Source organism: Chiloscyllium plagiosum, unplaced genomic scaffold (genome assembly GCF_037043375.1).
Source record: "Chiloscyllium plagiosum isolate Xiang-an unplaced genomic scaffold, Cpla_swu_hap1 HiC_scaffold_23, whole genome shotgun sequence".
In the NCBI taxonomy this organism is placed as follows: Eukaryota; Metazoa; Chordata; class Chondrichthyes; order Orectolobiformes; family Hemiscylliidae; genus Chiloscyllium; species Chiloscyllium plagiosum.
Window position 1 is genome coordinate 22311622 of NW_028270161.1, and position 13934 is coordinate 22325555.

Here is a 13934-nt window from a genome sequence, read left to right on the forward strand (position 1 = left end):
GCAGTGGACTTGGCCCAGCCAGCATAGTCTCTGTTGCCTGAGCAGGGTGTACATGCTGGGAAGGCCAGCGTGAGAGAGGACCGCAGTGTTGGACACTCTGCCTTGCCAGTATATGCCTACGATATGGCAGATACTCCTCAAGTGGAAGATATTCAGTCTTCTCTCCTGTAGTCCATGTTTCATTGCCATACAGCAGTGTGCTAATGAGGCAGGCGTTGTAGACTGACATTTTTGTCTTCACTGTCAGCTTGGATTTGTCCATACATGAGTCGTGAGGCGAGCAAGAGTTGAAGTTACTTTTCTGATCCTCTTGTCAATCTCTGTGTCTGAGGAGAGGTTGTCAGTGATGGTCGAACCAAGGTACATAAACCAAGATACGACATTGAGTTCGTAGTCATCGATGGTGATGACCAGCGGTGTCTCTGTGTCCTGTCCCAGGATGCTCGTCTTCTTCAGACTGATAATCAGTCTGTTATCCTTGCAAGCATGGGCGAGGCGATCTACCAGTGACTGGATTTCCTGCTGGGTGTGTGTTGCAACTGCAGCATCATTGACAAACAGCATGTCCCTGATGAGGGCCGTGTGTACTTTTGTCTTGGCTCTGAGGCGGGCTCGGTTGAAGAGCCTGCCGTCTGATCTAGTGCGAGGGTAAATCCCCTCTGTTGCAGTGCCAAAGGCATGTTTCAGGAGCACGGCAAAAAAAAATTCCAAAGAGTGTGGGAGCAAGGATGCAGCCTTATTTGATGCCGCTGCGGATGTTGAAGGGCTCAGAAGAGCTGCTGTTGAACTGCACTGTCCCCTTCCTGTTCCTGTGGAGGGATTCGATCATGCTCAGCAGTTTCAGGGGGCAGCTGATCTTCAGGAGAACCTTGAAAAGGCCATTTCTACTGACCAGGTCCAATGCCTTGGGGAGATTGATGAAAGCAACATATAGGGGCATTTTCTGTTCTCTGCACTTCTCCTGAAGTTGGCGAAGGGAGAAGATCATGTCTACTGTCAACCTTTCAGCTTGGAAGCTCCACTATGACTCTGGGTATACACGTTCTCCTAGTTTCTGCAGGTGAGTCAAGATGACCCGAGCAAAGACTTTGCTGACAGTGTTCAGGAGAGAGATGCCTCTGTAGTTGTTGCAGTCGCTTCTCTCGCCCTTGTTTTTGTAGAGGGCAATGATCTTGGCATCCCTCATGGCCTGCGGTACAGCTCCATTGTGCCAGCACTGGTAGAGGACTTCACGCAATGGGAACAGGAAGCTTGTCTTGTAGCACTCGAGCAGATCAGGAGGAATCCTGTCGCTACCCAGGGCCTTACCTGAGGCCAGGCTGTCAATGGCCTTGTTAAGCTCTTCTACTGATGGCTGTGCATCTCGCTTGTCCATGATTGGCAGGCACGTGATGGCATCAGGTGCTGAAGTGGACACGGTGTACTCTCTGGAGTCGAGATCAGAGTAGTGTTCAACCCAGCTCTCCATCTGCTGGCCTTTGTCTATGATTACTTCCCCAGTAGAGGATTTGAGGGGGGCTGTCTTCCTCTGAGCTGGTCCTGGTGCCTTCGTGATGCCTTCGTACATTCTCCTAATGTTCCCTGTTATAGCGGCCGTCTGAATTTCCTCACTTAGCTGTGACCAGCACTCATTAACGCAATGCCTGCCAGTCTGCTCAGCCTTGTTCCTGGCAGCCCTGAGAATCTGCAGGTTCTTCCCACTAGCTGACCGCTTGTCCTCAGCTAGGGTGATATGCTTGGCTTCAACGACAGGGGTCATATGGGCTGCCTAAGCCTCAAACCAGTCGTGTGTCTTGCAGGTCTTCTTCCCAAAGAGAGCCAGGGATGTGCGGTGCAAGGGATCCCGCAAGTTTTCCCACTTCTCAGTGGCAGAGTCTCCATATTGCGAGGCACTGAGGTCTCTCTCGAAAGCCTCTGAGAACTGTTGTATAAGGTCTGGCTGGGACATCTTGCTGACGTTGATACTAGGGATTCCCCTGTTGCTTTGTGCAATGGAATCTCTTAGGTTGCAGCCTGATCTTGCAACACACTAAGGAGTAGGCCGGCGTCACAGTCCGCACTGTGGTAAGAACACACATAGAGAATGTGTTTGATGATGGCGCGCCTAACTAGGATCAGATCAAGTTGGTGCCAATGCTTTGACTGCGGGTGTCTTGAGGAAACCTTGTGCTGAAAATTTGCCTGGGAGTAGGAGCTGGCAATGCACAAATCGTGTTCGAGCAGTCACTGTCCGTTCTGAATCATTTTGTCCACAGCAAAATGCCCAAGGCAGGACGGCCACGAGTCATGGTCTGCACCTACTCCGGTGTTGAAGTTACCCAGAATAACAAGTTGCTCCTTCCTAGGGATGCTGCTAATGAGGGGTGCAAGATTATTGTAGAACACGTCCTTTGTGTCTGGCATGGAGGACAGTGTCAGGACATACACGGGGGTGCGGGGTGTTGAGGCAAAGAGTCATGAGTCGCTCTGAGCCATTGCTGCCTGGCTCTACTGTGTTCATCAGGCTGTTTAGCGATGACTAAACCGGTATCTGCAGCCCCCTCCCCTCCCCTCCCCACCCACCATGTTGTGTCAACACTGCGGGCAAAGCTGAAGTGGTCTCTCCAGGTGCAGTGGTGGTAGGATGCAAGCCTAGGCGGTAGTATGGGGAACAACCTGTTGCCCATGAAGCACGTCCCCCCTCTCCACGACACTGGCTAACCCGAAGGAATCGCAATGCTGTTACAGTTTGGTACCAGTGCCACCGTAGGGGCTGCCAGAACGATGTTGTAGTTAACAACGAACTGCCTTCAGGGCCCCAGCTCTGGACTTTTCCTTGAGATCTACTCCTAAAGCCTTTCCCACATGTGAGTCTGACCACAAGGCAGCTGAGGGTTGAAGCCAGAGTTTTCCTTCTCCTTGCCAGGAAACAGCTCAGCCCGGGAGTGGGAGGCTGGGGAAGGGTGAGATCTCTCCGAAACCTTCTTATTCACATCTCTCCTGGCCCACTCTCTGCCCACCTCCTCCTCTCACCTGGTCACCTCTCTCCTGCCTAACCCAACTCTTCCATCTTTTATATCCCCAACTGCCCTCCTTCCCACTCTCCCACATAATTTACATCATCCTAAGTCTCCCCTACTCCCATCCCACCCCGCCCCAGGTCTCTCCCCCACTCCCATCTCTCTCTCTCTCCTCCCTCCACCGTATCTTCCCCCTGCCCAGGTCTCTCTACCCCAGATCCCATTCCTCTTTCCACCAAACCGACCTCTCCCCATCTCCCCTCCTGCTGCCCCCAGAACCCAACCTCACACCCCCATTCCCCCAGATCTCTTTCTGTCTCTCCCCCACCCCACTTCCAGTACCTTCGTAGAGCTGGGCGACGGCGATGGCCAAAGCCGCTGTCTCTGAGCCTCAGCCTCATATCCTCCAGGGCCGTGCTCAGGCCTGGGCACCTACCTCTCATCATCCTCCAGGCCTTGACAGTCCCAGCCGGACAGCCCTTGTACGGGGCCCTGCCCCGCCATACCAGAGTCATTGGGAGCTTTGGCCTCCTCCGTGGATGGTCCTGCAGCCCCACCCCCACCCCCACCACCCCTAACCACTACAACTTAGATGAGTTGCAACTTAGATGAGCAGACTGAATATAACGCATCCAAGTTTTCTGCTGTTACAGAGCTAAATGGGTAAGTGAATGATTTGGAGGACACAAGAAGTCTGCAGGAAAGTAAGACAGATTAAGTGATTGGGAATGAAGGTGGTCGAAGGAGAATGTGGAGAACTGAGAGATTATACATATTTTTTCAAAAAGTCTGTATTTCCATTCTTCTTATCAAATAGGGAGAAACTACCAAAAGTACTCCAGCGGCAATAGGTAAATGTTGGCTTTTATTTCAAAGAAGATGGATGAGGAAGAAGGTCTTGCTGTAATTATACCTGCCTTAGAGAGAATATTTCAAAGGTTCACCTGATTGATTATTTGGATGAGAGAGTTGTCAAATTTGTAAAATTGACAAATTGAGCAGAGTGGGTCACTATTCACTGAAGTTTCAAGAAAAGGAGTTAGCCTGATTTGAATAGAGAAGATTCTGAGAGAACTTTACCGGTTGGATGTTAGGATGTTTATAAATCGACAACATACTCGCTGAATACAGGGTTAATCATTTAGGATTGAGATGAGTGGAAATTTCTTCACATGTTTGGAGTCTTCTACCCTGGAGAGCTGTGGATCTTTAGGCATTCAGTATATTCAAGGTTGAGACTGAGGTTTTGGACAGTAAGGAAATCAAAACATATGGGGATCAGGTGAACAAAAAGCATTCACATTGAAGAACAGCCGTGATCTTAATGAATATACGAGCAGGTTCCAGAACCATATGGCCTACATCTGTGTCTATTTTTTTACGTTCTCATCTTCCTAAGTTCCTGATACCCTTCCCCCCAGACTCCTCAGCACGACTTATCCATTTGTATCCCAGGTCAGCCACCCACTCTCTTTTTACCAATATCTCTGAATCCCATTTCCCTTCAGGAAAACAAAATCTTAATTGTCTCTTGATCCCCATTCTCTGCTTACAAGTCCTTTCTCAATTCAACAACACTTTATATCCTTCCACCTCAGGTGCAGTATATCTTACAAAAGGGAAGAGAGGCTGGGCGAACAAGACAGGACGGTTAGGTGGCAAAAGAGAAACAACAGGAAGAGATGGGGATGGGGGAAATGTAATTGAGGACAGAAGAGAATAGAAAGATCAAGGACAAGCAGCTCAATTCCTCCTGAGATTAAAAAGGTTTCACTTGGTTTCCCTTCTTTATTCTAATCACTTCAACCTTATAAAGGATTGGGAGTAGTTTGCAATTAAGTATACTGACACAGAAGTGTAGATTTCCCAGTTCCAAATTAAGTCAAGAGCTCCCATCTCTGAATCAAACAGGTTGTAAATTCAAGATCCACTCCAGAAACAGTCTGGGCAGCACGGTGGCACAGTGGTTAGCACTGCTGCCTCACAGGACCTGAGACCCGGGTTCAATTCCCGCCTCAGGCGACTGACTGTGTGGAGTTTGCACATTCTCCCCGTATCTGCGTAAGTTTCCTCCGGGTGCTCTGGTTTCCTCCCACAATCCAAAGATGTGCAGGTCAGGTGAATTGGCCATACTAAATTGCCCGTAGTGTTAGGTAATGGGTAAAATGTAGGAGTATGGTGGGTTGCGCTTCGGCGGGGCGGTGTGGACTTGTTGGGCCGAAGAGCCTGTTTCCACACTGTAATGTAATGTAATCTAATCTAATGTAATCGCACAAATATGTACGTTAACACTCCAGCACAGCACTTCAGATACTGCCCTGTCAGATGGTCCAGCTTTCAGAAGATACATTAAATCAAGGACTTGTTTGTTCGTTTACATGAATGTAAAAATAACATGACACTATATTAAAAGGAGTTTCCCAAGGCATAGGGAAAATATTTATCTCTCAATCAATACCTCTAAACTAGATTAGTTGGTCATTATCATAATACTGTTGCTGGAAGTTTGCTGTGTCCAAATTTACTGCTATGTTTTCTATGTTGCCTTAACTACACTCAAAGCTATTGACTCAGAAATGCTTTGCTTAGTCCAGAGATCTTCAAAGGTATTGTATAATTGCAAGTCGTTATTTTATTTTACAATCCAAAGCCAATTGCAATGAGGTACACAATTTGGTTCTAATGACTCAGACATGCTGCACAAAAGTAATAGGGAATCACAATCTTTGAGGCATTGAAAAGTTTGCCGATTTCCTGAAGACACTGGCTCAACAAATTTGCTGAAGCCTCCCTATGCAACTTGCACTGTATAAGAAAGGACAGGAGGGTTGAATGGAAGCTTGTTGCCAGTGCAGCAATACCAAGTCCATTTCATTACGAGGCAGTTTCCTGGAAGGATTTATCCCTCAGAATCAGTTTATTCCACAGAATGCAGAATTGGAGTGTTGTTGGGCCAGCTGTGCTTGCGGATTACATTCTCCCCCATTTCTGATGAAATTCAGAGAGGGAGAAACAGAAACTCTTGGCTTTACATTTCACAAACTCTGGTCATTGCAACGACGCAGTTTTGAAGTCTGCTCACTGGTTTAAAGTAGAGCAGCTAAGGTGCACACAGCCACACACCACAAACAGCAATGAGATAAATGGCCAGACAATTGGTTTTGTTAGAATGTTCGAAATTGGACAGGACACCAGGATAACTTCACTGATCTTCGTTAAAAAAAATGCCCTGAAACTGTATTGTAGGGGCATGCAAAAAATGCTTTTTGTTTCCCTTTTCTTTTTAGAAAAATACTGTGTCCTGAAGGCAAAACTATCTGCCTGAAGAGGGTGGTCGGAGCTATGAGGATGTATGATCAACCCTCCAGAGTATGCAATCCAGAGTGAGTGACCTGATCAGGACTTACTGTGGTCTGGCTCTCTTTGGGTAAGAGTGGATAGTAATGCGGAGCATGTATAATGTAGCATTTGAGGCGTTTGGATCTTGAGGTTCTGCTACAATGGAAATAGGCACATGCTTGGAATGTCAGGGTGACTGGAGTGTCAGAACTTCAGCAAGTAGGAGACTGTGGAGAGCACCAGAAATCTTCAGAAACACAAGCAGTTAGTGCCTGCAAGGAACTTGTTATAGAGTGGAAATTTGAGATACAAATATTGAGCAGCATCAGGGAGAGGTGAGAGATATCTGGACACTTTGATCCAATTGATGGGTGTGCATCTTAGTTTAAGTACAGGTCTGGCTAATGGTCACGGACAGGACACTGTGACCTTGAGTCAAGCAAGTAATGTGGTCTCGAGTGCAGTGTCAGTGGGATCTCAGCCTGTGCCCTTATCCAACAGATACAAGGCTCTGTCTGCCTTTGAGGATGAGGTCAAGACTTGTAGGGTGGATAAATAAACCATGATAGAGGGGGACATCTAAGTGGGTGGGGCAGGGAACAATGTGGCAGTAATAGGGGACACTCTACCCATAAACAACCTACAGACATAGGAATTAGATTTAGGAATGAGAACATTTGAGAAACTTAGGTTGAAATGAAAACGCAAAACCTCACAGGTAATGATCTCTCAATTGTTGCCTGAGCACTACATACGTTGGCATGGCGACAAATAAATTAGAAGGTTAAGTGTATGGCTGAAGAGTGGTGTGGGAGGCTGGAGTTTTGATTCATAGAATTCTGACACGTACTTTGAAAGAGAAAGCTGTTCCATTGGAATGGATTCCATTTACAAGATCTTGGGCCAGAGTCCTGATAAATCAAATAATGAGGGTAGTAATTAGGATTTTAAATTAATAAAGGAGGTGGCAGTGCGAACAGACAATAAAAGGGGACATTCAAAATCCAGAAGTCTGAAGGCTGTAAAATAGCAATGTAATAAAATATCCAGGGAAACTCAGAAAGGGAGAGTGTAGGAATACCGATAATGCAGCATTAATGATTACAGTGACATGGCCGGGTTGGGGGTGGGGGGGGCCCTTAAAGCGAAATGCACTTAATTTGAATGTGCAATGCATTCACAACAAAATCAATGAACTAAAAATACAGCTTGCAATGAATGGATTGGATTTAACAGATGTTACGAATATGTGTTTGCTGAATCACACAGGCTGATTTGAGCTGACACCATTGATTGACTTACTTCCACGGCTACGACCCCCATGGATTCAGCCTAACATTACATCTGGGCATCTGGTTCAGTTCTGCACTGTAGGGGCTGCTCTCTGCTACAGCTCTGCTTTTGCCCTGTCTAAGAGGGGTTTTTTTAAATTAATTCATGGAACATGGTTGTCACTAGCAATATATTGCCCATCCCTAGTTGCCCTTGTGAAGGTGGTCCTGAGCTGCCTCCTTAAACCACTGAAGTCCATTTGCTGTAATTAGACCCACAAAGCAATTGGGGAGGGTGTTTCATGATTTTGGCCCAGAGTAACCCACAGTAACTACAGTTTGACTTTCTCAAGCTCCAGTTAACTCTTATTTCCGTAGTATTTTACAGAATACTGATCTTTGGTTCACAGTTCTCTCAAAGTTACTGCATTTCTCTCTTCGAAAGTGTCAATAACATGTGACTATTGATGTCAGAGGTTATATTACATATGAATTCTCATTACACTGCAAAGAATTCTCCACTGCTTCGATCATGTTCTCTCCCATTCCCACAGGATGTAATAAGATGGTTACCATAAAGGACATCCCCACTCAACCTCTCCCTTTACCTAAGGCATGGCGACCCTCAGATTAAACCACCACTAGTCATCACTCACTCGTGAGAGAACAGCCCAATAGTCTTGTAAGACTATGACGACTTTACCTTTTATAACCTGGTGCGTTTACTTCTTGGTCCTGACAGTCTCGCAACCATCTCTCAATCATGAGTCCTAACTTTGTGTCATGGTCTATTGTGCTTTAATGATTCCTTTTGAAAATCCAAGTGGTCCCACTGGTCCACTTATCCACCTTAAGTCTACAGACATGAACAGAAACAGAAAAATGAAAAAATAGCTCATGGATGGTGACTTTAATATTGAGACAACTAGAACACAATTAGAAATCATACTTCACAACCCTGGTTTGGGTTGGAATAAAGCAAGCAAGCAAGCAATTCCAGGCAACATACCTCTGGAAAAATGTACTGGTCTCAGAGGGAATTCATTGTATATCTACTGTATGTTTGTGGTCTCCAAGGGTTGTTACGAGGACAGAATAAACAAAGAATAAGCAAGATTTAGAAAGTTAAGAAATTATCTAATTGGACATAGAACATCCCGACCTCTACCTGGAGTGTTTTGGCAATTCATGGCCTCAATCAGATTGCAGTATGGCCATAGTGGCACAGGAGAGTCACTCACTTTTGCTCTGCATTGGGTCTCACAGCAAAACCAGAATGTAAGCCAGTCGGGTTCACCTTTGTACACATCTGTGCAGTAGACATCCTAGCTATGCTGGAGATCAGTGAGGATCAAGCCACATATGCCAAAGATGCACTGTTTTCGATGCACTGGAGATATGTTGCAAACTCCACAAAACACCATAATGGAACATGAAAATTCAATCAATGACACAGAGACAAGGGGAAAGTAACAATGCATTACTTTATTTTAACATGGAAAATGGAGGTCACTGACAAGGACAGAATTTGTTGACAATTCTTGTTGCCCATGTATTGAGCGGCTTGCTAGGTCATTTATAATGTCATTAAGGGTCAGCCACATTGTTGAGAATCTGGAGTCCCTTGTAGACCAGACCAGGCAAGGGTGGTTCACAGAGTCATAGAGTATGGAAGCAGACCCTTCAGTCCAAATCATCCATGCTGACCAAGTTTCCCAAACTGAACTAGTCCCATTTTCTTGCATTTGACTTATATCCCTTGAAACCTTTCCTATTCATATACCTGCCCAAATGTCTTTTAAACATTCTAACTCTATTTGCATCAAACACTTCCCCTGGAAAGTCATTCCACATACAAACCACCCTCTGTGTGAAAGATTTGCTCTTCAGGTTCCTTTTAAATCTCTCCTCTCTCACCTTAAACCTATGCTTACACTGGGGAAAAGACTTTGCTATTCAGATTATCTATTCCTCTCATGATTTTATAAACCTCTATACCCTCAACCTCCTATGCTCCAGGGAAAAATGTCCCAGCCTAGCCAGCTTATTTTTATAACTCAAACCCTCCAATCCCAGTAACATATTGTAGATCTTTTCTGCACCCTCTCCTATTTAATAACATCCTTCCTATGGCAGAATGACCTTGACATCTGAATAGATCATTTCACCACATCGTGTACGCTCTCCTCAAATGGTTTGGTGAGATTCTCACCATTAGCGAGTTCCAATCGAAACAATATTATTTGTTAAACTCCTGGTTAACAGTGCAACTCACTATAGATTGCAATTGTTTCAAACTCAATTTAGAAACCAGCCATCTGAAAACCTTGGCTTGGAAACCAGAGCAAGTTCTTGACAGCTTCAACTCACCCCCCAGCTCCAAAAGACCTCCCTGTTGGATAATGGGTGCCAACATCTTCGGACACTGTTGACATCCCACATCCATGAAGATTGGTATCCGACAGAATCCAGGTTCTGTTAGTCCTCACGGTGTATGTCCACTCCTTTTACAGGACACCCTTGCATTTCACTGCTGCACTTTGGCCCACATTGGCAATGATTATTGTAATCAAGGACCCTTTGTGCTCTGAGACATACATCCAGCTCCTGGACTGGATCAGGCTTCATCTCTGGGCTCTTCACACACTGTCAAAGCACTCAATCACTGGACCCTCCCTGAATTCCTGCCTCGCCTTGCCTTGCCTTTTTGTACATTGCACCCTCAGTCAGAGATACAAGGCTCATTTCCTTCTGTCATGCAGTGCCATGTCTCAAGGTCTGTACGGGCACTCTTACCCATTGTCTCTGGTCTTTCGATAGGCTTCAAACATATTGGAATGCTGTGGCAGGCTCAGTGGAGAGGAATTTGGGTGTAAGGGTGGAGAAGGATCCTATCTCTCCCCTTTTGGGCCTACCCACTGTATTTCCTGCAGACGCGCAGAAGAAAAAATCTTTTCAATATTCTTACGTTCTGTGCAAGAAAGAATATCTTGCTAGGTTGGATATCCAAAAAGCCAGGAAGATTGCGACAGTTGTCAGCAGGTATCAGTGCTGTCAAGGGGCTTAACCTGACAGATCCTGAAACAGCAAGTCAATGGCAGCCTCTGATACAGCCAAGTCCTGCTGGCATCCAACTCTGAATCCTGTGCAGATAACGAATGAGGAGGCAGATGACAAGCAGCACACTGCCTGTCTTAACTTTCTCAGCCCTATGATGGGTTGCTTTGCTCCTGGAATTATCGAGAGGCAGATATTATGGAAGTTTAAAGTGGACAGCACAGCTATGATTGTTACTGCAGCAAGTGAATAAGCTGCACAGAGTGTGTACAGGGTGAGTGGTGTTACAGATCGAGTGGGCAAGGGAAGATGTTGCAGGCTTTCATGAGAACGGTAGATCATGTGCCTTGGACAGAGGTGGATCCCTAATGGCAGAGATGGAGTGAGTGAGTATGAGATGTCAGAGAGAGGATGGTAGCATTCACACTGGCAGAGTGGAGAACACAGAAACATAGGCAAAGGATTCTGGGTGCTCCAAGATGGAGGATGGGAAAAATTTCTGGCTGTAACAGCTGCTCCTTTTTTTAAAATAGATTTTTTAATATTACAACAAGTATAAAACAACACAATTCAAAACAATACAAAAAAGAAACAATCCAAGTAAAAAAAAACAGCCCACCCTCATGTACTAATGCATAGAAAAGTATAGAATAAAAAAAACCCAAACTGGCTATTTAACTAAATAAATAAATAACCAACAACAAACTAATAAATAGTAATAACTCAGCCCAGCCAAACAAAATGCTCATACATTCACAGTTCCTCCTCCCTGGATATTGGACTCATAAAACACAATTGTTACAGCTATGTAAAAGCCCTTGTTAGTGTGGCAGATAAATCTGTGTCCAGATATTCCAAAAAGGGTTGCCATGTCTTATAAAAATTCTCAGTTTTGTGGTGTACCATACATGTGAGAAAATCCAGGGGAATGTGCTCCATAACAATCTTCTGCCAACCCGACATGCCGGGGGGGGGGGGGGGGGGGGGTGGCGTATTCGGATATCCAACCTAGCATGATATTATTTCTTGCACAGAACGTAAGAATATTGAAAAGATTTTTCTTATGTGCGTCTGCAGGAAATAGAGTGGGGAGGCCCAAAAGGAAAGAGATAGGGTTCTTCTCCACCCTTGCACCCAATATCCTCTCCATTGCACCCACCACAGCACTCCAATATGTTTGATGCCTATCACAAGACCAGAGACAATGGGCAAGAGTGCCCGTACAGACCTTGCAATTGGACATGTTGAAGATACCTCTGGTTTAAATTTTGACAAACAGTCTGAAGCCAAGTGGATCCTGTGGAGAATCTTCAACTGTAAAGCATGGGTCCAATTGCAAATTGATATCTTTCTTGCATTTTCCCAAATATTTTCCCATGCCTCTGAAGAAACTTCAACACCCAGCTCTCTTTCCCACATCTTGCAGTCGATCAAACTCATCTGAGGGAGCACCCCCCCCAATTGATTATATAAAGTGTTGACAAAAAGTGGACTCTCAGCACTGAGCACCCTCCTCTCCATATCGGATTTGTAGGGTTAAGTCAAAAGTGTGGTCTTTTTTTGAATAAAATCCCTATTTCCATACTAACTGATTGAAGGACATCATTGTGTCTCCCTCAAGACACACCCCTAGCTCCCTCAAGACACGCCCATGCAAGACACACCCCTAGCTGCCCAACATTTGAATCCTGAATCTATCATCCCTGGTTGAAAACCCAGCATACCCACTAAGGGTGTAAACAAAGACGTTTTGCCAATATTGCCTTCCCTCTGCTGAATTTCCCTGCATGCTTTAACATTATTGATAACAATTGGGTTATGGCTATATTCCCTAATTGTCCTAATTTTGACCAAAAACAGCTTAAACTGGTAAGCAGGCACCTTGCCTGGGAGGTTTCGATCCATATTGAAAGAGGATTCCCACAGGCCCAATCACTCACGTAAGATAAAAGCGAGCTTAGTTAGTAATTTTTAATGTCCAGAAGGTCCACTCCCCCCAATCTGTGAGGTAGTTGCAGTTTAGCTAATTTAATAAGGGGCCGTTTACGATACCAAATAAAGGAGTTGAACCAGCTGTTCAGCCTCCTGAGTATTTGTTTATTGAAAATCAGGGGGAGCATCCGTATAGGGTATAACAAACGAGGGAGAATATTCATCTTAATAAGCGCTATCTGACCCAACCACGAGACTGGAAGTGCCTCTCATCTTTGAAGATCTTGTTTAATTTTTTCAAAAATTGGTTTTGAACAGCCAAAGGAAACACATGGTGAGGACAGTGCAGGAGAGAGAGAGATGGAACACCTGTACAGTTACTGCCTTTGCTGTTTGAATTCGTGTATCGCTGGACATCGGAGTGCATCTGGGAAAATTAACAGTGAAATTCACAACTAATCTTGGAGGAACTGTTGGGCGAAGGTCACAGCACAGAATCAGATAAGTTAATTGTTGTTTTAGGTCTGTCCAAAAGAAAGGCTGCAGTAGTGAGTATAGTGGATTCTTTCTTGATTATATGTTTTTGGAGATAAGTTTCTTGATTAAACTTAAAATATAAGCCATAGCTATTAATTTAACCTGGGGCAGTATTTGTAGAGGAACAAGACAGTGTTATTTTCTGGGTCTGTAGATTGTAAAGGAGTGAAAATGACCTTTGCAGTGATATGTACTTCTTGTCAGATGTGGGAGTTTAAAGAGAGTTTAAGGGTTACTGTGGATTATATCTGCCATAAACGCTGTGGGATGCGAATCTTATCAGATCGAGTGGATCGGTTGGAGAGACAGACAGAAGTGATGAGGAATTTGCAACAGCTACAGTATGTGATGGATGGCAATCATAGAAAGGGGGGGGGGGAGAAAGTCTCAGACACAGTCACATAGATGGGTTAACTCCAGGAAGGGTGAGAGAGGTCGGCACCTAGGGCAGGAGTCTTTTATGGATATACCCATTTCAAACAGGTACGCTGTTTTGGAAAATGTAGGGGTGACGGATTCTCAGGGGAACGTAGCACGACCAGCCAAGTTTCTGGTATTGAGACTGGCTCTAATGCAACGAGGGGTACGTCGGCTTCCAAGAGATCAATTGTGTTAAGGGATTCTGTAGTCCGAGGCGCAGACAGACGTTTCTGTGGCCAGCAGAGAGAAAGCAGAATGGTGTGTTGTTTCCCTGGTGCCAGGATCAAGGATGTCTCCGAGAGGGTGCAGAATGTTCTCACGGGGGAGAGGGACCAGCAAGAGGTCATTGTCCACATTGGAACCGACGACTTTGGAAGGG

General features: G+C 45.2%; 1 protein-coding gene across 3 annotated transcripts in view; it reads right to left on the minus strand.

The window, feature by feature from the left end:
- shank3a (SH3 and multiple ankyrin repeat domains 3a) overlaps positions 1-13934 on the minus strand; it is a 1012090-nt gene that overhangs the window by 854483 nt on the left and 143673 nt on the right. Inside the window, exon 1 of one of the 3 annotated variants that reach the window (XM_087999456.1) lies at positions 8313-8360. The exons of the other annotated variants lie outside the window; for them this stretch is intronic. The gene's annotated coding sequence lies outside the window, so the exon portion shown is untranslated. Of the gene's footprint in view, positions 1-8312; positions 8361-13934 lie in introns of those variants that run through there. 3 annotated transcript variants of the gene reach the window in all.